This window comes from Chrysochloris asiatica, unplaced genomic scaffold (assembly GCF_000296735.1).
Source record: "Chrysochloris asiatica unplaced genomic scaffold, ChrAsi1.0 scaffold00018, whole genome shotgun sequence".
Lineage (NCBI taxonomy): Eukaryota > Metazoa > Chordata > Mammalia > Afrosoricida > Chrysochloridae > Chrysochloris > Chrysochloris asiatica.
The window spans coordinates 28534388-28556953 of record NW_006408536.1 but is presented as its reverse complement, the minus strand read 5'-3'; positions in this window follow the sequence as shown (position 1 = coordinate 28556953).

Here is a 22566-nt window from a genome sequence, read left to right as displayed (position 1 = left end):
ACAGGGCCCACCACACTCTGACCTTCTCACTCCCAGAGCTGGGGGTCTCTGTTTCAAAACTCAATTACACTGTTCATTCCAATCATATTTGTTGATATTATTTCATCTTTTTTCATTTTCCCGCCATTTCTGATGTTTCCAAATGAACACACACTGAAAATACTTAAGTACTTAAGAAATACATATGAAATACTAAAAAGTCCATTTTAGTACCCCAAATACTAGGTGAGCGTTATGGTAGTACAAAGGTACGACAGTTAAGTGCTCAGCTGCTAAGCAAACGGTTGGTGGTTGGACCCATTCAGCAGTTCTGTGGGAGAAAGACCAACTTTAACAGTCTAGCAAACCTAAAAAGGCAGTTCTACTCTGTCACATGTATGTAACATGGGGGCAGTACATGGGGAAGTCAGGAAGACAGGACACAACACCCCAACAGCAACACTGTAGCCCAGCATTCGTACAGTCAGACAAAAGGGTCCGATCCAGTGATGTCACGGTGAGTCAACTACATCTTTACAGTAACACATCTGCTGGAGACAAACAGGTGGTGGTGTTGTCATTCCAAACAACCCACTCAGGGGCTGGATTCTAGGCAGCAGCTGGGAAGACAATCCAGCCCCATGAGAGAGGAGAAGTGGCTGTGGATCAGGGTTGATCTCCGGACTCTCAAGAGAATGAATGCCTATCGGGAAGCAAAATATCATTGGAGGCCAACGTTGGGTACAGAAATCCCAGAAGTGCCCATAACCCTTCACAGAAAGCCTGGGTAGGAGCCACTATGTCCATAGCCTGTTCCTAGACAGAGCTCAGTGTTCTGGCCAGCTGTCATGGAAAGCTCTGGATCTAGATGAGGTCGAACATTACAGTTTACATTACATATTACTTGAGGTTGAAGGAAACTGAGGAAGTTGTGGGCTGATAGGCAAGTTGTTAATAACGTCACTGCATCATTAGAGTCCTTGGGTGGTACAAATGCTCTTAGCTGCTAACCAAAAGGTTAGAGGGTTAAGTCCCCCCAGAGGTCCCTCAGAAGAAAGGCCTGGTGATCTCCTTCTAAAACCTCAGCCATTAAACCATTGTGGGCACAGTTCTACTCATGGACACACATGGGGTCACCATGACTCTGAATCAACTCAACTCCAACTGCTTTTTAATAATCATGATGCTTTCAGCCCAAAGTAACAGTTATTGTTTTTTACATAATAAGGATCAGGAGACAGACACTGTGGAGCTGGTGGAATTTTCTGAAACTTACACTCACTTACGTAACTCAGACCTAGTGTCCATACTCAATGTAGAGGCAGAGGGGAAGGATCAGTCTCTACAAAGTCTGCTCTTCTTATCAAAAAAGCAGAGAGTTACCCTGAAGGTAACTGGCTCCTAACAGATACCCATTTATACATCACTGACCAGAAGGCTGCTACATGTTCACCCTTAACTGCCATAGAGGCTAGGAAAGGAGACTACATGTTCACCCTTAACTGCAAGAGGCTGGGAAAAGAGACTACATGCTCATCCTTAGCTGTAAGAGAGGCTATAAGAGAGGTTTCTTGTTGTTGTTAAGTGCCGTCAAGTCGATTCCAACACATGGCGACCCTGTATAGGGTTTAAGAGGAGCAGCTGGTGAGCTTGAACCCACCAACCTTGCAATTCAAACTGACTTTGCAGTCCAGTGCATAAACTCACAGCGCCATACCAGGATTCCATAAGAAAAGCCAGTAATGTAGAAACTGACATGGGAGACAAAAGCAGGACAGGCATTTGGATTCGCCCCACACCAGGCTCTTCCACAAACCTTTCATTCATCTCTTACCTAGGACACATGATGGTCTCAGAATGACAAATTAACATAGCTTCATGCAAATCATGCTTTCCAGCTCAATCATCATTCAAGATCCTCTGTGAACACATAGGGTTTTTAAGGGGAAAAGGAGCCCTGGTGGTGCAAAGCACTTGACTGCTAACTGAAGAAAGGTTGACGGTTCAAATCTACCAGGTACTCCATGGAGAAACATGAGGTCGTCTGCTTCTATAAAGATTACAACCTTAGAAGGCCGATGGAGCCGTTCTACTCTATAGGGTCACTGGGAGTGGGAATCGTCTTGGTAGCAATAGACAAAGGGATAAAAAGAAGTCAATTCCCCCTCATTAGACACCCACAAAGCAAACCCTTAAACAACAGACTTGAAGCTATCATTTTCTCCATGAGGCAGACACTGAGTATCCCAAAGCTAGAAGAACTTGGTATGAAAAAAAAATGCAAAATACCCATAAGTAATGTTTTCTATTAATTACATACTGAAATGATCATAATTGTGATGTACTGGGTAGATTACATATATTACCAAAATAAATTTCATCTGTGTCTTTTCTACTTTCGGAATGGGGTTACTTGAGAACTTAAGTTGACGTGTGTGGCCCGTGTCTGTGGTTCACATGATTTTCCTATGAGCATGTTCCAGGCACTGTTTTCCCATTGTCATGTTGAGTCACTCTGGGGACATCTTTGGCCCTCAGATGATGTGAGATTGGAACACACTGCTCCCAGTGTTCGCATTGGTGGATGGTAAACACTGTGCATGTCCTCTTTCCCTCTCTGTCTCTTATGGAACCTAGACACTTAGCTGTCTTCCTGGGACCAACACTGAATCAGAGCCAGAAGATGCAGGTTGAGTCTTTCGTCTGCCACTTTCCAGCAACTGAACTAGGGTATGGTCGTTAAGATTTCATGTCAGTTTAACAGGACAGAAACCTATCTCTGAAATGTTTTCAATTAAATCCTCCCCAGATGCTACAGTGGCTCTTAGTAGATCATGGTTGTCTTGAAGGTAAGGGTGTCTAGTCACAGAGACAGAAAAGAGCATCTAGGGAAATGTCAGTTGAACAACAGAAGGGCGTGCTCCTAGCAGCCAGCAGCTCGTAGCCCACAGCCTAAAGCACCAGTTAACTAATTGCCATCAAGTCAACTCTAAATCGTAGTAACCCCATGTGTGTCAGAGTAGAATTGTGCTGGCTGGTTTCCCAGAAGTCAATCACCAGGCCAAGGTGCCTCTTGTGTGGACTCAAACCTGCAACCTTTTATTTTTAGCTGTCAAGCATCTGTGCCACCCAGGGACTCCAGTTGAAGGCTCAGAAGCCCATAAAATGCCTTCCACTACAGCAGTCTCAATTATTCTGTGGAAGGCCCAAGTAATTCTCACTTAAGTTCCCAGTAGGAAAGGAATCCCATTAAGACAACACATGTGTGCTGGCTCCTACTCCAAGAATGCCAAAAAAATCCATTATGGCTCCTTCCTTCCTAGATTTTCTTGTACTGTAGCTCCAGACATGCCAGCACTGCACGGATCTGTACAGTAGCAATTAGAAACAATACACAAACAGGTGGTGACAGTTCTACACACAGGACGGAACGTTCCTCTCAATTACCGCTGAACGTTGAGAATGACACACAAGATGTCTAAGCATTTTGCAATGAGTTTATCTCCTTGTGATACAATTGACAAGGGAAGAACAAGTATGCGATGAAGAGGAGTCAAAACAAGTTGAACACAACCGATCTGCAGTGAAGCCAGAAGCAAAGTTTTTGAGACCTTGGCAAGCTAGCCGGGCTGGTGGATAGACAAGCAGAGAAGGCAGAGAAGCCCACCTCTAGTTAACAACTCACAGCCTTCCTGAAAGCCCACCTCTAGTTAACAACTCACAGCCTTCCTGAAAGTCTTCCTACGTCTCTGCCGAGTTACTAGTCCGCTAGAAGCGGTGTGTGGAGTGTTACAAGTTCGGGTCACTCCAGGAATCCCTTTGTTATATCTACAAATAATCCAGTTACCATAATCTACCCTGACAATTTAAAGAGCAGTACCTCACAAGGGAGCCCTGGTGGCACAATGGTTAAGCATCACACGGCTACCCCACCCAGTGACTCCATGGAAGAAAAGAGCTGGTGACCTGCTTTGGTAAAGATGACAGCTTAGGAAACTCTATGGGGCAGTTCTGCTCTGTCCCCTGGGCTCATCCTGAATCTGAACAGACTGGAAGGCAACTAACAATAGCAGCACCTCACAGGATTGGTGCAATCAGACACTCGCCGTTTCCTGATTGGTGGGGAGGGGACGAGTGCCCAGGAAAGCCCTGCTCCTTTGTCCTGTCATCACTCAGTCATTAAATATGTACTGCGTACCTGCTACATACATGCAGGTCCTACTCTGATTGCTGCGCCTGCCCTCACAGAGCTTACCTACAGAAGACTGAGATGGAAACGAGCAAGATTATTTCAAAGAAATACAGCCACTGCCCATTATGAGTTCATCTTTATATTTCTTAGCACGAAACTGTGAACATGTAACGGACACTTGAACGAGGTTAGGATGCATTCCATTCTGGAAGTTAACTGATGGATTAGCATGCACAGTCTCCTATTACAGCCCTCATGCTTACAATTCAATCGGACTTCCATGATTCATCCCAAATGCCATGATTCTATGTGGTGTGTTTTCATCAGCAATACTTATTTCTAAGTTCCTTCCTCAGAAGAGAAAGTTAATTCTTTACAAGTCTATGCAAATTCAATGATGATACCTGTCTTATTCATTGATAGATTTCAATGACCATTCACAGAGATTGCATACCACAGGTGCTGAGTAAATATTTATTGGCTACACGACATGTTGTTGTTGTTGTTAAGTGCTGTTGAGTCAGCATTGTGACACTCTACAAGGTTTACAAGGAGCCTTAGCTGCCAAACTTGCAGTTTAAACTGACCTTGCAGTCCAGCACATTAACCTGCAGTGCCACATCAGGACTCCCACATTAGTGGTCAAGCACTTGGCTGCTAACTGAAAGATCTGTGGTTTGAACCTACCAGCTGCTCCGAAGGACAAAGATATGGTCGTTGGTTTCCATACAGATGACAGCCTTGGAGCCGCTATGGGGCAGTGCTATTCGGAATTGACTTGGTGGTCACTGGTTTCGTCTTTGTTTTTGCAATAGAACATGGAGTCTTCTCGGTTGTGGAAACAGTTATACACTTTAGCACTGACTAGAAGACTAGCTGTCCACACCCACCTAGATGCACCGGAGAAGAAAGGCAATTCATTTCAGAAAGATCACTGTGACTGAGAAAACCCGATGGAGCAGAGCTCTGGGCTGACACACGGGGTCTTCATGACTCAGTCAGCTCCACAGAAACTGCTTTAGGGTTGGTTCTCAGAAATATGATCACCCTGAAGATACCTGTATTTCTCTATAACCTTGTGCTTCTGAGGAAAGCGACAAATGTCAGTCATACAGGGCGGTGAACTGGTGGTTGAAATATAGTGAGGAGCAACACAAACGGAGGAGATACTGGGGTGGCAGGGACTATGAGCTGTGAAAGATGCAGTATCTTAATGGGCAACTACACTGGAGGCGGAACGCAGGTACTCAGAACAACCTAGGGAGAGGTGTGACGGGAGAAAGGCACGCACAAAGCTTTGGAGACCATGAGTCATCCACGTGGATCAGTGCGTACAGCCTAAGACACAAGGGAATCAGGGTGCCAGGTTTATCCTTTTTTTTAAATTTTCTATTTTAAGATAACTGTAGAGTCGTAGGCAGTAAAAATAACGCAGAAAGGTCTGTGTAGTCAGTGGTAACTTCTTGCAAGACTACAAAGTACAATGTGAAAACTGGATTCGGATGTGGATACCGGAAGACCCAACACCACATGGGTCCCTCATGTTGCCCTTTTGAAGCCACACTCACTTTGTCCCACTGCCAAAACTCTGTAACCTCGGGCAAACACGAATCCGTTCCCTGTTTGTATCATTGAGCCAGTTCAAGAATGTTACGGTATATAAATAGAATCAAACAGCATGTGATCTTTGGAGTTGGCTTTTTCCACTCAGCATAAATCCCGGGAGATAAATCCACATCGCTGTGTGTATCCGTAGTTCATTCCTTTTTGTTGCTGAGTACGGCACGCCGCCACCACCATGGGTGGGTCAGCGTTTGTCTAGCCATTCACCTAGAGAAGAATATCTGAATTGTTTCCAATTTGGGGCTATTACAAGTAAAGCGGCCGTGAACACCCACACAGGTTTCTGTTTCCATGTCTCTGGAATAAATGCCCACGAGTGCAAGTGCTGGATGCATGGGAGCTGCACTGTTTCACGGCAGCGGGTGTTGGAAGCAGTGTCAACGCCACGCTAAAGGAGGTTTGACTTGATAGCACTGGGAAGCGTTCACAAGTACTGAGGTCGGCAGCATGGGATCAGAGAATTACAGTATGAAAAGCAGCATTCTCACAGTTTTGGAAACGACACTGGACGTGAAAAGTCTGAGTTAGTAGTGTTGCTGGGGTTGTTGTTAAGTGCTACCCTGTCTAGGGTTTTCGAGTAGCGGAGCGGATGGTGGGTTTGAACCACTGACCTTGTGGTGAGCTGATCCTAGAGCATCATACTAGGACTACAAGCTACTAGCGTACTCATAGGTGAAGGACAAGCAACATGAGCCAGAATGTTGTCAGTAGGAATGGAAAGGAGAAATAAACCAAGAGGTAGGATTCTGTGGAATCTTACAGACTTAATTCCATAATCTGAAAAAGAATATCCTTGTAAAATGTAACTCTCTAGAGTCTTCAGCCATCAGGAAATGTATAAACAAGGCAGTGCAGAGCAGGAACTAGTTGTGCTTAAATGTATTTTTAACACATGTGTCCATTAAACATTAAAAACTATTCTTAAAACTATGGCTTAAAATAACAGCTAAGAAAAACCTCTTCACCTCATCGTTCTCTGTGTGCAGGCTCTGAGTGTTGCTTTTTATAAAATAAAACTTGGTGTGTATCTGCATGTAATTTATGGTCTTCCCTAGTATAATGTCATTCAAAAGATCCCTGGTGGTACAATGGTTCAATACTTACCTGCTAACGCAAAGGCTGGAGGTTTGAACCCACCAGCCACTCCTCGGGAGAAAGATGTGGCTGTTTGCTTATGTAAAGACTTACAATCTTTAAAAACCCTATATAGCAGTTTTATTCTGTCCTATAAGGTTATTATGACTTGGAATTCAATTTGACAGAAATGGGTTTGGTATCTTTGGGTTATTATAATTCAGACTTTTCAGAAAGACTGATCTGAAAATTGCTCCCATGTCTATAAAAAGCACGTATATTTTGAGAAATCAAAGATGAGAAACAAGAAAGAGAGATTTTTTTTTAAGTTGCAGCCTGTCTAGTTACAACTTGAGCCAAGAATGTGATGTCCTGAGAAACTAATTCTCTCCACAGTTTTAGAAAAGGAAGAACACAGACAAATAGAAGCCTCTGGCAAGTGGAGCCTAGATAAGAATCCATGAAAAAGCCAATTTGAAAAAAAAAAAGTGTGTGTGTATATGTGTAGTCAGACTTGCACATCTGATTGTGGTACATTAAAGAGAAGTTACCATGAGATCTTTTAACCGAATTGTTCCACATTTGTTGCAGCCCCCTGCCATCTCTTTATGGTTTCTTATTACAACAGCCAAGTTGTTTTCCACAAGAAGACTTTGAGGTAAAAGCAAGCTCAGTTTCAGGACAGAAATAAAATCAACCAAAACAAACAAGGAAACAAACAAGCTGCATAGTTTGGTGATGCTGGAGGGATGGTACAAGTGTGGACACTGGGTTGTATGAACCTGCTCTAACAGCCCTGATCACAGCCATCAGGGCCTCCTGAGTGTGGGCTTGCTTCCCCTCTGGTTAATCTTGCTCCCTAACACGCTCTTTCTGGAGTCTGTGGTTGTGTTCAGCTCTGCAGAGCATGTACCATTACTCCCCAAGGGTAAACTGATGAGACATGGCAAGGCCTCATGTGGCAGAGGGCCCCCCACTCCAAGCACTGACATTGGTAGTAGGTGTGTGTGCTCCCAAAGATTCAAAGCAGACAGCTGGGGTTTTCTTGCCAGAATCACAAACACTGCACTCTCCACATGATGGCAGTTGGGGGTTTTAGCATTCTCCTTCAGAGGCTGCCAAGGAGGCAGAGGAATTTAAAGAACGGGGCACATGCAAAGCCCTTTACCAAACTTGCAAATGCTGAGTACCTCAGACTTCATCCATATGAAGAGGTTCATGATGTCACCATAAGAATGCAATCAAATGTATTCAGTATCCAGTGATTTGTTTATTTCAATTTGCATGAGCAATAGTTAAGGTGTGTCAACGTGGTGGCCAGGCCATGATTCTCAGTGGTGTGTCAGAAATCATGTAATCATCCTCTATTTGTGATCCAATGTGAGGAGCAATCAATCAAAAGGGGAGTTTCCTTGGCGGGTGTGACTGTCATTCAATATACATGGATGTCCTCTCGATCCTTTCCCAAGCTACTTGTCATCGTCTAACCTCTAGTGGTTACGAATCGGGCTGCATACCGCAAGGTCAGCAGTTCGAAACTACCAGCTGTTCCACGGGAGAAAGATGAGGCTTTCTGCTCCCGTAAAGATTTACAGCCTCGGAAACCCTGTGCAGGGTCGCTGTGAGTCGGAACCAACTCCACGGCACGTAACCACCACCACCAACCTCTAGTTCTCGGGATGTGAGCCAGCAGCCTGCCACCTGACCTGTAGATTTGGGGTTCATCAACCCCTGCAACCATGTAAATTGAGAGAAACCTCCAGTCTGACTCCTGACTCATGGATTTGGGGTCTGTCAGCCTCCACAAATTAATGAGCCACTTCCTTAAAATACTCTCTCTATATAGATCCATGGAATCCTGGTACAGAGCCATATGGTAAGTACTCAACCTCAAGGTCACTTTTGCAAGGTCAGTGGTTCAAACTCACCAGTCATTCCTTGAAACCCTATATAGGATCACTATGAGTCAGAACTGACTCAATGGCACACAACAATAACAACATATATATCTATGGAATCCTGGTGTGGCACTGTGGGTTAATGCGCTAGACCACAAAGTCAGTTTGAACTGCAAAGTCAGCGGTTCAAGCTCACCAGCTGCCCCTCAGAAACCCTATACAGGGTCACTATGGGTTGGAACCAACTCGATGGCACTTAACAATAACAACAAAAATATATATCTATATGAGCCCTGGTGTGACTCTGTAGGATAAGCACTGTACTGCTAACCAAATGGTTGAAAATTCAAGCCCACCGGCAGCTCTCAGAAACCCTACAGAAGGTCACTGTGAGTCATACCTGACTTGATGGCACACAACAACTATATGTCTGTCTATCTGTATAAGGAGCACTGGTGGCACAGTGGGTTGATCATGGGATTGTCAACTGAAAGTTCAGCGGTTCAAACTTACGAGCTGCTCCACGGGAGAAAGATGTGTCAGTCTGTAAAGATTTATAGCCTCACAAATCCTAAGGAGCAATTCTGCTCTGTCATATCGGGTTGCTATGAGTCGGAATCAACTCAGAAGCAGATTTGATTTGGGTTTACATATAAGGGGGCTTCAAAAAATTGGTCCAAAAGTGAGATAAAAAGATAATGTCATTTTTGCATGAACTTTCTAAAAAGCCATCATATTTAAACCTTCACTAAGAACTATAGCTCCTCCAGAGAAGTGAGCCTACGCATCACTACAGGTGTTAGCATCCTAAGACATACACAACTTGTAGTCAATATCATTCAAAGCTTCAGAAAGCTATATACATAAATATTGTTAAATCTTGGTGGTGTGACGTGGAGTCAGTTCTGATTCATAGAGACCGTGTGCAGGGGGGGTTCCAAGGCTTTAAATCTTTACAGGAGCAGAAAGCCTCATTTTTCTCCCACAGAACAGCTAGTAGTTTCAAACTGCTGTCCTTGAGGCTAGCAGCCCAAGGAGCTCTGGTAGCGTAGTGGTTACGAATTGGGCTGCGGACCGCAAGATCAGCAGTTTGAAACTACCAGCTGTTCCACAGGAGAAAGACAAGGCATTCGGAAACCTCGGAAACCCTGTACAGGGTCTCTAAGAGTCAGAACCAACGCCACGGCACACAGTCACCACCATGCTACCTACCAGAGCTCCTTGTTAAATCTTACATCCACTAAAAAAAGAACTGTGTTCAAAACCATCCCTTGATTTAAAAGCAGGTCATATTCATGGTTCTGGTACTGTTTTGACACTTAGTTTCCAAATCTTAAGTTATTCTTTGTTTTGCATACATAAGTACATCATGTTTATGTGGAAATTGATATATGTGTCAAGCACACTCTCACATGTAGTGTGCCAAAACAAACACACTATGGAAGCCTGCCAAAATGGCTCCCAATGATCCTCACCAACTGGAATTGATATCTACATTGAACCAGGACTGGCGCTGCATGACCAACAGAAGAGAGAGAAACGGTGCAGTGGGACTTCAAAGGCATTGAAGGTTCTGCCTTGGTCCCTTGGAACACCTGCTCTGGGAAAAGCCAGCTGCTGTACTGTGAGGACAGGGAAAAAGCGTGTTGATAAGAGAGGCGCCAGCGGGTCAGTCAACTAGAGGAGCCACCATGGAAGTACCTGGAATCAGACACTCCAGCATCTGTCAAGCCTTCAGATGACCCGGCCACCAGCTGACCGCAACCTCCTGAAGGAACCAGAGCCAGAACCACCCACTAAAACACCACCAAATTCTGGATCTACAGGATCCCTGAAAGTGAATGAGCAATTATCATTGCTTTTGGTGTTGTTAGGTGCCATCAAGTAAATTTCAACTCATAGCAGCCCTATGAACAACAGAACAAAGCACCACCTGGTCCTACGCCATCCTCACAATTGGTGTTATGCTTGAATCCACTGCTGCTGCTACTGTGCCATCTATTTCATTGGGGGAGTGGTCTCCCTTTTTTAATCACCACACACACACACACACACACACACTACCAAGCACGATGTCTTTCTCCTGGGACTGGTCCCTCCTTATAAATGCCTGAAGTATGAGAGGCGAAGTCTGGCCATTTTGGCTTCTGAAAAGCATTTTGGTTGTACTTCTTCCAACACAGATTTGCTTTTTCTTCTAGCAGTTCATGTTGTTGTTGTTGGGTGCCATCAAGTTGGTACCAACTCATAGCGACCCTATGAACAACAGAATTAAACATGCCCCGTCATGTGCCAACTTCACTACACCTGAGTCCACTGCTATGTTATTGTGCCAATCCATTCACTGGTGGGCTTCTTCTTTTTCTCTGACCCTCCATTTTACCAAACATGATATTCTTCTCCAGGGACTGGTCCCTTCTGATAATACGTCCAAAGTATGAGAGATAAGTCTGGGCATCCTGGCTTCCAAGGAGCACTCTGGCTGTACTTCTTCCAACACAGATTGGTTTGTTCTTTTGGCAGGCCATGGTACCTTTAATATTCATATCCAACACCATAAATCAAATGTATCTATTAGTCTATGGTCTTCCTTATTCACCGTCCAACTTTCACATGCATATGAGGCTATAGAAAATACAATACCTTGGGTCAGGCACACCTTAGTCCTCAAACTGATGTCTTTGTTCAACACTTTAAAGAGGTCTTGTGTAGCAGATCTACCTAACACAATATATGTTGTTTGGTTTCTTGACTTCTGCTTCCATGGGTATTGATGATCCAAGCACTTTGACAACTTCAATCTTTTCTCCATTTATCATGATGCTATTTACTGCTCCACTGTTGAGGATTTTGTTTTCATTACATAGAGGTGAAACCCATATGGAAGATCTTTAATCTTCATCAGTATTTTAAGCCCTTTTCATTTTCAACAAGCAAGGTTGTATCATCTGCATATCACAAATTGTTAATGAATTTTCCTCCAATCCTGATGCCATGCTCTTCTTCATATAATCCAGCTTCTCAAATTATTTTCTCAGCATACGAATCGAATAATTATGGTGAAAAAAATACAACCCTGGCACGCACCTTTCCTGATTTTAAACCAATCAGTGTTCCCCTTTTTCTGTTCAAACGACTGCTACATGAGCACAATTCACTGTTCTGGAATATTCATTCTCTGCAATATTGTCCATAGCTTGTCATGATCCACACAATCAAAAGCCTTTGCAAAGTCAACAAAGCACAGGTAAACATCATTGAAAAGCCAAGGGTTTGTGTACTGCAACTACTGCAAGAAGTTTTTAACACAGAATGCTTCTGAAGGCAATGTGTGTAGTCAAGAATTAGGATTGGTGTGTAATCAATTTAGTTGTTGCTCTAGCTCCAGCATTCCATAGAACATTGAACATGTTCTTGATCACTTTCACATCAAAATCTGAGTCAATTTCTAAATAATAAAATTTATCAATCTAAATGATAAAATCATCTATGTAATTTGATGCCATATTTTTGGCTAGGAGAAATTTAGCAATCCATACAGTGAAAAGGAAGCTTGCCCTATGTCATGGATTGAATTGTGATCCCCCAAAATGTGTGTCAGAGTGACTATGCCACGATTCCCAGTGATCTGGCAGCTATATGATGGTCCCTCATGATCTGACATGATAAACCAGTAAGAGGATTAATGGTGTGATGTTGTTGATGGTGGTGGTCATGTGCTGTGGCGTCGGTTCTGACTCATAGCGACCCTGTACAGGGTTTCCGAGGCTGTAAATCTTCACAGGAGCAGAAAGGCTCATCTTTCTCTCGCGGAACAGCTGGTAGTTTCTAACTGCTGACCTTGAGGTTCGCAGCCCAATTCGTAACCACTACGCTACCAGAGCTCCTCTGTTGTTGTTAGGTGTTGTCACCGTTGGTTCTGACTCAGCAATCCTATACACAACAGAAGGAAACACTGCCCGGTCCTGCAACATCCTCACAATTGTTTTGTTTGAGCCCATTGCTGCTGCCATTGTGCCGATCCATCTCATTGGGGATCTTCCTTTTTCTCAATGACCCTTCATTTTACCAAGCATGATGTCCTTCCCAGGGATTGGTCCCTCCTAACAATATCTCCTGAAAACTTGTCTAAAGTATGAAAGATGGTAAGTCTCTCCATCCTAGCTTTTAAAGTGCATTCTGGATATACTTTTTCCAACATAGATTTGTTTGTTCTTCTGGCAATCCACTGTACTTTTAATATTCTTTGCTAACACTGTAATTCAAAGGCATCAACTCTTTTACTGTCTTCCTTATTCACTGTCCAACTTTCACATGCATATGAGTTGATTGAAAACACCATAGCTTGGGTCAGGTGCACCTTAATCCTCAAACTGATACCTTTGTTCCTTAACACTTTAAAGGGGTCTTTTGCAGCAGATTTGCCTAATGTAATCCATAGTTTTATTTCCTGACTGCTGATTGTGGATCCAAGCAAATCTCTTAATCCTAATCTGATATAAGGGAGATACCCAGGGGTTTGGGCATGTTGTTGTTGTGTTCAGTGTCATCAAGTTGGTTCCAACTCATAGCAACCTTATGCACAATAGAACAAAACACTGCTCAGTCCTTCGCTATCTTCTGAACCATTAAGCTTGAGCCCACTGCTGCCACTGTGCCAATCCACCTCAGTGGGGGGTCTTCCTCTTTTTCACTGACCCACCTCTTTACCAAGTATGATATCCTTTGCCAGGAATGAGTCCCTCCTGGAAATATGTCCAAAGTATGGTATAGAACACCTTTTATTTTACAAGAGATAAAAGCAGAGAGAAGACAACAGAGTAGATGGCCTTACCACCAACAAGAAAGAAGTGCCAGGAGTGGAGTGTGTCCTGCACTGTGAAGCTCCCAGATCCAGGGATGACTGATGCCAAGACGCCTGGAGCTCCACAAGGAACACTGGGCCTACCAATGCTGACAGCAAACAATCACCTTTCCCCAGAGTCCACAAAGAAACAAAGCCTTCCCTTAGAGCCAACACTTTGAATTTGGACTTCTCATCTCCTAAACCACGGATAGAACAAATTTCTGTTGGTTAAAGCCATCCATTTGTGGTCCTTCTGCTATAGCAGTACTAGAGCACTAAGCCACCCTGCTAATAGCAAACTGTGTGCTGGAAACACACACAACGTGTGCATGAAGGATAACTGGTGAGCTTAATTCCCTTTGTGTCAGAAAGACTTATGAAAGTGCATGAATGAATGGGAGTTAAGACTTAGAAACCTCTGAGTGAGATCCCCACCTAAGGATAAAACAGATGAGTCCCTGGGCCTGCTTGTCAAGGCAAGACACCTTAAGAGCATATCAATATTTATGATGACAGCATCAATAAAAAGATCATCTTGTGTTTTTTGTCCTTTCTTAAGGAAAAAAAAAATACTTCCTGAGAAATCATTACTGGATTATATTTCATTCATAATACAGCACTATGCTAGACCACCTTTCTTTCTCAAGATATCCAATGTTTTAAAATATCATTAGACCCTTAGCTAACCTGCAGGTCTGGAAATGAGCTTACCCCCATGGCACCATTTTCAGCAAACCACAAGTCTACAACGGGAACAACAACACTAGGAAGGTGCACACTCCTCAGAACATCAGCCATCCTAGATCAAAAGGACAGCATTTGCCCAAGGACACAGTTCAGAAGGATTAGGAAAGAAGAAGGAGTGAAAACAGGAAATAGAGGAAGTGGGATAAGTGATGTTACATGGTGGGGATTATAATCAATGTCATAAAACAAAATGTGTATGAATTGTTGAATAGAAAACTTTTTTGTTCTATCCAAATCACCCAATTCACAATAAAAAGTTAAAAAAAATCAAAATAAAAAAGTTATGTAGGATAGTTTCTGAAAGATAAAATAGTATTTAAAGAACATTGTTGAAATTAGTCCTGATATGGAATGGCAGGATAAACACTAGACTGCTAACCACAAGGTTGGTAGTTCAAACTCAACAGCTGTTCCTTGGAAACCCTATACAGGGTCACCACGATTCAGAACTAATTCAGTGGCACTTAAGTTACAACACTGGTTTGCTGTCTGTATTTTAGAGTCATGGTTATGCACGGGTTGCCGCTATGAGTCGGCATAGACTCAACACCACTTAAGAACAACAGTATGTATCAACAATAATCAGCTCTCTCAGCCTTCCCACACAGGCTAGCAGCCAACGTTTGAGTGATGGTCTCCACCATGAAGAGAGATCCACAGGTGGCCAGAGGTTTGGAGAGCAGCAACATCACAAAACTGAAAGCAGTCTAAACTCAAGTCAGTAACCAGTGTCCTGTCTGCATGTCTGAGGGCTTGCTGGGTTACAACTCAGAGACCCCACTAAAGAAACGTGGCAATGATGAACCAAGCTAAACCCACTTACCTGAAAGCAACCACAAAGCTAGAAAGCCCTCAGCAACCAAGATCCCTATCTGAATCTTCCTGAAAATCCCTCAAGCTCAAGAAATGTCCTGAAAGGAACAGACAGGCTGGTATCACAGTTACGTGCCTCATTGCTAAAGGAAAGTTGGTGGTTTGAATTCACCAGCATCTCTGCAGGAGAAATGACATGATCATCTGCTCCCCTACAAATGTGACACCCTTGGAAACCCTATGAGGCAGTTGTACTTTGTCACTTGGGGTCATTATGAGTCAAATTGACTCAATAGCACCCAAAGACAACAGAATGCACATTTCCACATTCTCTAGGATTCCTAACTTCTTAGAATTGGCAGAGCTTTCTTTACATGTAGCATCTCATTTAATCCTTTTAGCAACTATGTGATGTGGATATTATTATTTTAAATCTCTATCTCACATGAGAAAATTAAAACTCTTGTGGAAATGCAGAAACTTACCAGCCATCCCACAGCTAGGGAAAAACAGAATCAGAATGCAATGATTTTAACATAAGTCCATAAATTCTTTTACTCTTCTGCTCTCAAAACCGTGGGCTGTGTTTACTGTCTTGCTTCTAACAAACAAAATCAGAGGGAACTGAAGGTGTGTGACATCCAAGACCAGGCCACAGCAGGCACTGCAGCTTTCGTCTTGCTCTCTTTTGGACCACTTGCTATGGAGATGACCTCCCTTCGTATTGTGAGGGCGCTCGAGCGCCCCTTGAGAGAGGTCCAAGTGTTGAGGACCCAAGACTATCTATCCATAGCCCATGATGAATTGAGGTCTCCCACCAAAACGCATGTGACCACACCATCTTGAAAGTAGATCCTCAAGCCCCAAATTACGGCTCCCGGTGACTTCGGCTATGTCAAAACTCTTGATTGAAAACTCATACGACCCTATATCAGAATCACCAGAAATGTTACTCTCAAATTGTGACCCCAGGAAATGTTTGTTGTTTCAAGCTACTAAATGTTGGGGTGGTTTGTTATGCAGCAAAAAATAACTAACAAAGCAGGGGTTAAAGAGCAAGGCCTTAACTCCAAAGCCTGTGCCTCTCATTTCACACCACTACTTCTGGTAATCATGACCACACAAAATCAAAATGCATTAATTCATTTAACATACGTTCTCCCAGCCTGCACTGCAGGCTTCCAGTATTACATTTTCCTATGACCATTCATAGTAGTGCTTGCATTCTTGAGACAACAGCTGCTTCTAGACTATAAACTCCATGAGGGCAGGAGATACACCAATTCTGGTCACCATGGCAACGTGAGAAGGAAGCTAAGTGTTCAGTAAGTAATACCCACCACCCCTCTATCCGTTTGTTGTACTGTGGTAGCTGCTGGAGTATTGCTATAATACTGGAAGCTATACAATCCGTATTTCAAATACCAGCAGTCAAGCCAGGAGGATGGGTTTCTAGCCTAAGACAAACTATGGGTCTACTTCCAAAATTTAGTCGATGAAGCTCCTATGGATCACAGCAAAACGTCTGATTAAATCACAAAGAAACATAATTCTGTTCTTCAAAATAAAAATTTAAAAACTCAGTCAACATAAAAACAGCAACAAATGAAAGGAAAACAAAATTCTTATACAAAAAGATCTCAACACTGAAAGCAAATCAGAAAAAAGAAAATTAACACCACAGAAAAGTTTAACAAAATGACAGCAGTAAATTCTAACATCCATAATCACATTGAATGTAAATGGATTAACTGCACCAGTCAGGAGACTGAGAGTGGCAGAATGACTTTTTTCTTAATTTCCTGTTGTTATTGTTAAGTGTCATCGAGTCGGTTCAGATTCATAGAGGCCCTATGTACAAATGAACGAAACACTGATTGGTCTGCACCATCCTTATAATTGTTGCTGCGTTTGGATCCATTATTCCTGCCACTATGTCAATCCATCTTCTTAAGAGTCTTCCTCATTTTCACTGACTCGTCACTTTTTAGGCATGATGTCCTTCTCTAGGAACTAGTCCTTCTTGATGCTGTGTTCAAATTACAAGAGAAGAAGTCTCACCATTCTTGCTTGTAAGGAGCATTCTGGCTGTACTTTCCAACATCAATTTGCTTGTTCTTCTGGCAGTCCATGGTACTTTCAATATTCTTTGTCAATACCGTAATTTAAATGTGTCAGTTCTTCTAGGATGTTCTTTATTCTATGATCTTCTTTATTCATATTCCAACTTTCACATTATATGAGGCGATTGAAAATACTATGGCTTAGGTCAGGCACATCTTAGTCCTCAAACTGATGTCTTTGCTCTTAAACTTAAAGATGTCTTTGTGCAGCAGATTTACTTAATGCAATACGTTGTTTCATTTCTTGACTGCTGATTCTATAATCATTGATTGTGGATACAAAAACCTGAAGACTTAGACAGCTTCAATCTTTTCTCCATTTATCATGATGTTATTTATTGGTCCCGTTTTGAGGATTATCATTTTCTTTACATGAAGGTCCAATCCATACCAAAGACTGTAATCTTTGATCTTCATCAGTAAATATTTCAAGTTCTCTTGGATTTCGGCAATCAGCACTGTGTCATCTTTATGTCAAAGGTTGTGAATGCGTCTTCTTCTAATCCTGATGTCACGTTCTTCTTTATACAATCCAATTTCTCAGACTATTTGCTCAGCATACAAAATGAATAAGTATGGTGAAAGGACTTACCCATGATGCACTACTTTGCTCATTTTAAACCAATCAGCTTCCCCTTGTTCTTTTCCAATAGTTATCTCTTAGTCTAGCACAGGTTCCTAATGAGTACAATTAAGTGTTCTGGAATAAGAAACTATGGATAAAGTTGCAAAGAATGGAATAAAATTTTTTCACAATGTTATTCATCATTTGTTATGATCCACACAATCGGATGTCTTTGCAGAGTAGATAAAGCATAACTGGTATTCTCTGCTTTCAGTCAAGATCCATATGACATCAGCAATGATATCCTTCATACCATATCCTCTTCTGAATCTGGCTTGAATTTTGCATCTCAATGTAAAGAAAACAAAAATCCTCACCACTGGACCAATAAACAACATTCTTATCAACAGAGAAAAGACTGAAGTTGTCAAGGACTTCATTCTTCTTGGATCTACTATCAACACTCCTGGAAGCAGCAGTCAAGAAATCAAATGACATATTGCATTAGGCAAATCTGCTGCACAAGACCTTTTTAAAGTGTTGAAGAGCAAAGATGTCAGCTTGAGGACTAAGGGGCGCCTGACCCAAGCCATGGAATTTTTAATAACCTCATATGCATGCGAAAGCTGGACAGTTAATAAGGAAGACCACAGAAGAATTGATGCTTTTGAGTTGTGGTGTTGGAGGAGAATATTGAAATTGCCATGGGCTGCCAAAAGAACTAACAGATCTGTGATGGAAGAAGTGCAGCCAGAGTGTTCCTTGGAGGCCAGGATGGCCAAACTTTATCTCTCATACTTTGGACATATAGGATACCATGTTTGGTCAGGTGGAGGGTCAGAGAAAAAGAGGAAGACCCCCAGTGAGATGGATTGGCAAAGTGGCAGCATCGATGGGCTCAACCATAGCAACAATTGTGAGGTTGGCCTAGGACTGGGCTGTGTTAGGTACCGCTGTAAGTCAGTACCGACTCTGTGGCACCTAACAAAAACAACAACTGCTGTAATCATTTTTTAATATTTTCAGCAAAATTTTACTGATCTAGTTCGATGTTTTTTTGCATTCCTTTTGGTTGCATTTCTTTGGAATAGGCATTAATTTGAATCCCTTGCAATCAGTTGGCAAGGCAGCTGCCTTTGAAATTTCTTGATGTAGATGAGTGAGTGCCTCCAGGGCTGTAACAGTTTGTTGAAGGATTTCAATTTGTATTCAGTCAATGTGTGGTGGAGTCTTGTATTTTGCCAATGCCTCCAGTGCTGATTGGATTTCTTCCTATAATACTATCAGCTCTGGAGCAAATGGTACTTCTTGAAATGATTGAACATTGACCAACTGTTTTGATAGAGTGATTGTATATTCCTTCCATCTTCTTTTGATGTTTCCAGCATCATTCAGCATTTTGACCATTTGTTGTTGTTGTTAAGTGCTGTCGAACTGGTCCCAAGTCATAGCGACCCTGTATAGGGTTTCCAAATAGTGGCTGGTGAGTTTGAACCATTGATCTTGGGGTTCAAACCAACCCTGCAGTCCAATACTTTAGTCCACAGCGCCACACCATGACTCCATAGAAGCTCTCAACATTGTAATCTGAGGCTTGAATTCTTTTCTTCAATTCTTTCATCTTGAAAAATGCTGAGTGTGATCGTCCCTTTTGGTTTTCTAACTCCAAGTTTTTCTTTGCGTAGTTCATTCAAATATTAAACTTCATCTTCTAGAGCTGCCCTTAGAAATTTTCGGCTCAGCATTTTTACTTCATGCTTTCTACCAGTCGCTTTACTTTTCCATTCTCAAGAGCAAGCTTCAGAGTCTTTTCTGACATCCACTTTGGTCTTTTCCTTTTTTCCTATGTTTTCAAAGACCTTTTACTTTCTTTACGTATGATGTTCATGATGTTACCTCATAACTCTTCTGGGCTTTAATCATTCGTATCTAATGTATCAAATCTGTTCTTAGGATAATCTCTAAATTCAGGTGGGATACATTCAAGGTCATAATTTGACTCTCATGGACTTGTTTTAATTTTCTTCAGCTTGAGCCTGAACTTGCATATGAGAAATTGGTTTGTTCCACAGTCTGCCTCTGGCCTTGTTTTGGCTGATAAGACTGAGCCACAGATGTAGTCAATATGATTCTTTTGTATTCCATCTGGTGAGCTCCATGAAGATAGTCACTTTTTATGTTGTAGAAAGAAAGTATTTGCAATAAATACGTTGCTGGTCTCACAAAATTCTGTCATGCAATCTCCAGCATCATTTCTATCACCAAGACCATATTTTCCAACCACTGATCCTTCCTCTTTGTTTCCAACTTTCACATTCCAAATACCAATATTTATCAGTGCACCCTGACTGCATTTTGAAAAATTTCAGACTGAAAAAATTGGTAGAATTCTTCAATTTCATCATCACTGGCTTTATTAGTCAATACATCAATTTTAATAATAGTGATATTAACTGGTCTTCCATGTAGGTATATGGATATTATCTTAGAACAGGCAGCATTGTACTTCAGTTTAGACCTTGAAATGTTCTTTTTGATGATAAATGCAATATCATTCCTCTTGAATTTGCCATTCTAATCAGAGTAAACTATATGATTGTCAGATTCAAAATGGCCAATGCCAGTCCACTTAAGCTCACTAATGCCTAGGATATGAATCTTTATATATTCCATTTCATTTCTGACAACTTCCAATTTTCCTAGATTCATACTGTGTGTGTTTCCATGTTCTGATTATGTAAATTGTTTACAGTTGCTCCTTTTCATTTTGAGTCACAACCCATCAGTAAATGAAGGTCCTAAAAGTTTTATTCCATCCACATCGTTAAGGTCAACTCTACTTTGAGGAGAAAGCTCCTCTCTAGTCATATTTTGAGTGTCTTCCAATCTGAGTGGCGCATCTTCTAGTCCTATATCAGATATTATCTCATTGCGACTCATAAGGTTTTCAGTGGCTAACCCCTGAAGTGGACCATGCATTCCTTCTTACCAGTCTGTTCTTAGTCTGGGAGCTCTGCTGAAACCTGTCCACAATGACTGACAAGGCTGGTTGTAATAGTTAGGGGTCCGTGTCAACTTGACTAGGCCAGGATTCCCAGTGTTTTAGCAGTTGAGATGTGTTTATCCCCCTGATAATGAAACCTAATACAAGCAGAGTTAATTCCATCATGAGTGGCTATGAGCAGTCAATCAACTGAAGGGATTCTTCTTTGGAGGTAACACCTGCTCCTAATATAATGAACACATATGAAAGGCAAACGCTCCCTTCTGCTGCTGGAACCCGGGACTCTACAATTGCAAGCCACTGATTTAAAAAAAAAACAAAACTATATATATATGGATTCCTGATGCGGTGCTGCAGGATAATGTGATGGACTGCAAGGTCAGTTTGAGCCACAAGACTGATGGTTCAAACCCACCAGCTTCTCCTCAAAAACCTTACACATGGTAGCTATGAGTCAGAACCGAGTCTACAATGCTTAACAACAATAATATATACATGTGTATGTGTGTATATGTGCATACATATATTTCAGTGGTATTGATTCTCTAGAAAACCCCGCCTAAGACACTAGCATTTGAAACACCGGCTGCATAGCTTCCAGCAGCATGGCAACACTCAAGCCACCACAGTACAACAAACTGACAGACAAGTGGTGGACACAGGGATCACAGACATATCCCAAACAGCAACCAATACACATTGTTCTCCAATGCACATGGAGTATTCACCAAAACAGAGCATATTTTCCACAAACAAAACTTCCATACATTTTAAAAGACTGAAACTAAACAAACCATCTATTTGGACAATAACAGTATGAAACTAATAATAATAGGATGAACAGCGAAAATACATTGAAACTAAATAAGGTATTACTGAAATTAGAAGAAATCAAAAGCGAAATTTTAAAGTCTTGTTGTCAAGTGCCGTCCAATTGATTCCAAATCACAGTGACCCTGAATAGGGTTTCGGAGGGTTGGCTGGTGAGCTTGAATGGCCAACCTCGCATCGCAATCCAGCGCATTAACTCACAGCACCACACCAGGACGCCAGTGGTAACAATTAAATCAGAACAAAACACAACGGACCAAAACCTTTGGGACACAGCAAAAAGAGTGTGCAAAAGGAAATGTATAGCGATAAATACATACATTAAAAGAGAAGAAAGGTCTCGAATCAATAACTTAATTTGACTTGGACAAATAGAGAAGGAAGAGCAAAAGAACACCAAAGCTACCAGAAAAATTGAAATGATAAAGGTCAGAATACAAATAAATGAAACAGAAAAACAACAGAAGGAATCGATAAGATGAAAAGTTGGTTTTTTGAGAGGATCGATAAAATTGACAAACCCTCGGCCCATTGGGAAAACAAAGATGCAATTAAGCAAAATTAGAAATGAAACAAGCCATTACAATAGACCCAACTGAGATAAAAGAGCATTACAACACGTTACTATGAAAAACTTTCCTCCAACAAATTGAAAACCTAAAAGAAATGGACACATTTTTAGAAACACACTACTACATAAACATTAAACACAAATAAAGGTAGAAAACCTAAACAAACATATCCACAAAAAAGAAAAAAATTAATCATAAAAAAAAAAACTTCCCCCTAAATATGCCCAGCCCAGATGTGTTTTACAAAATACTCAGAGAAGCATCAACACCAATTTTACTCAAACTCTTTCAAAACATAG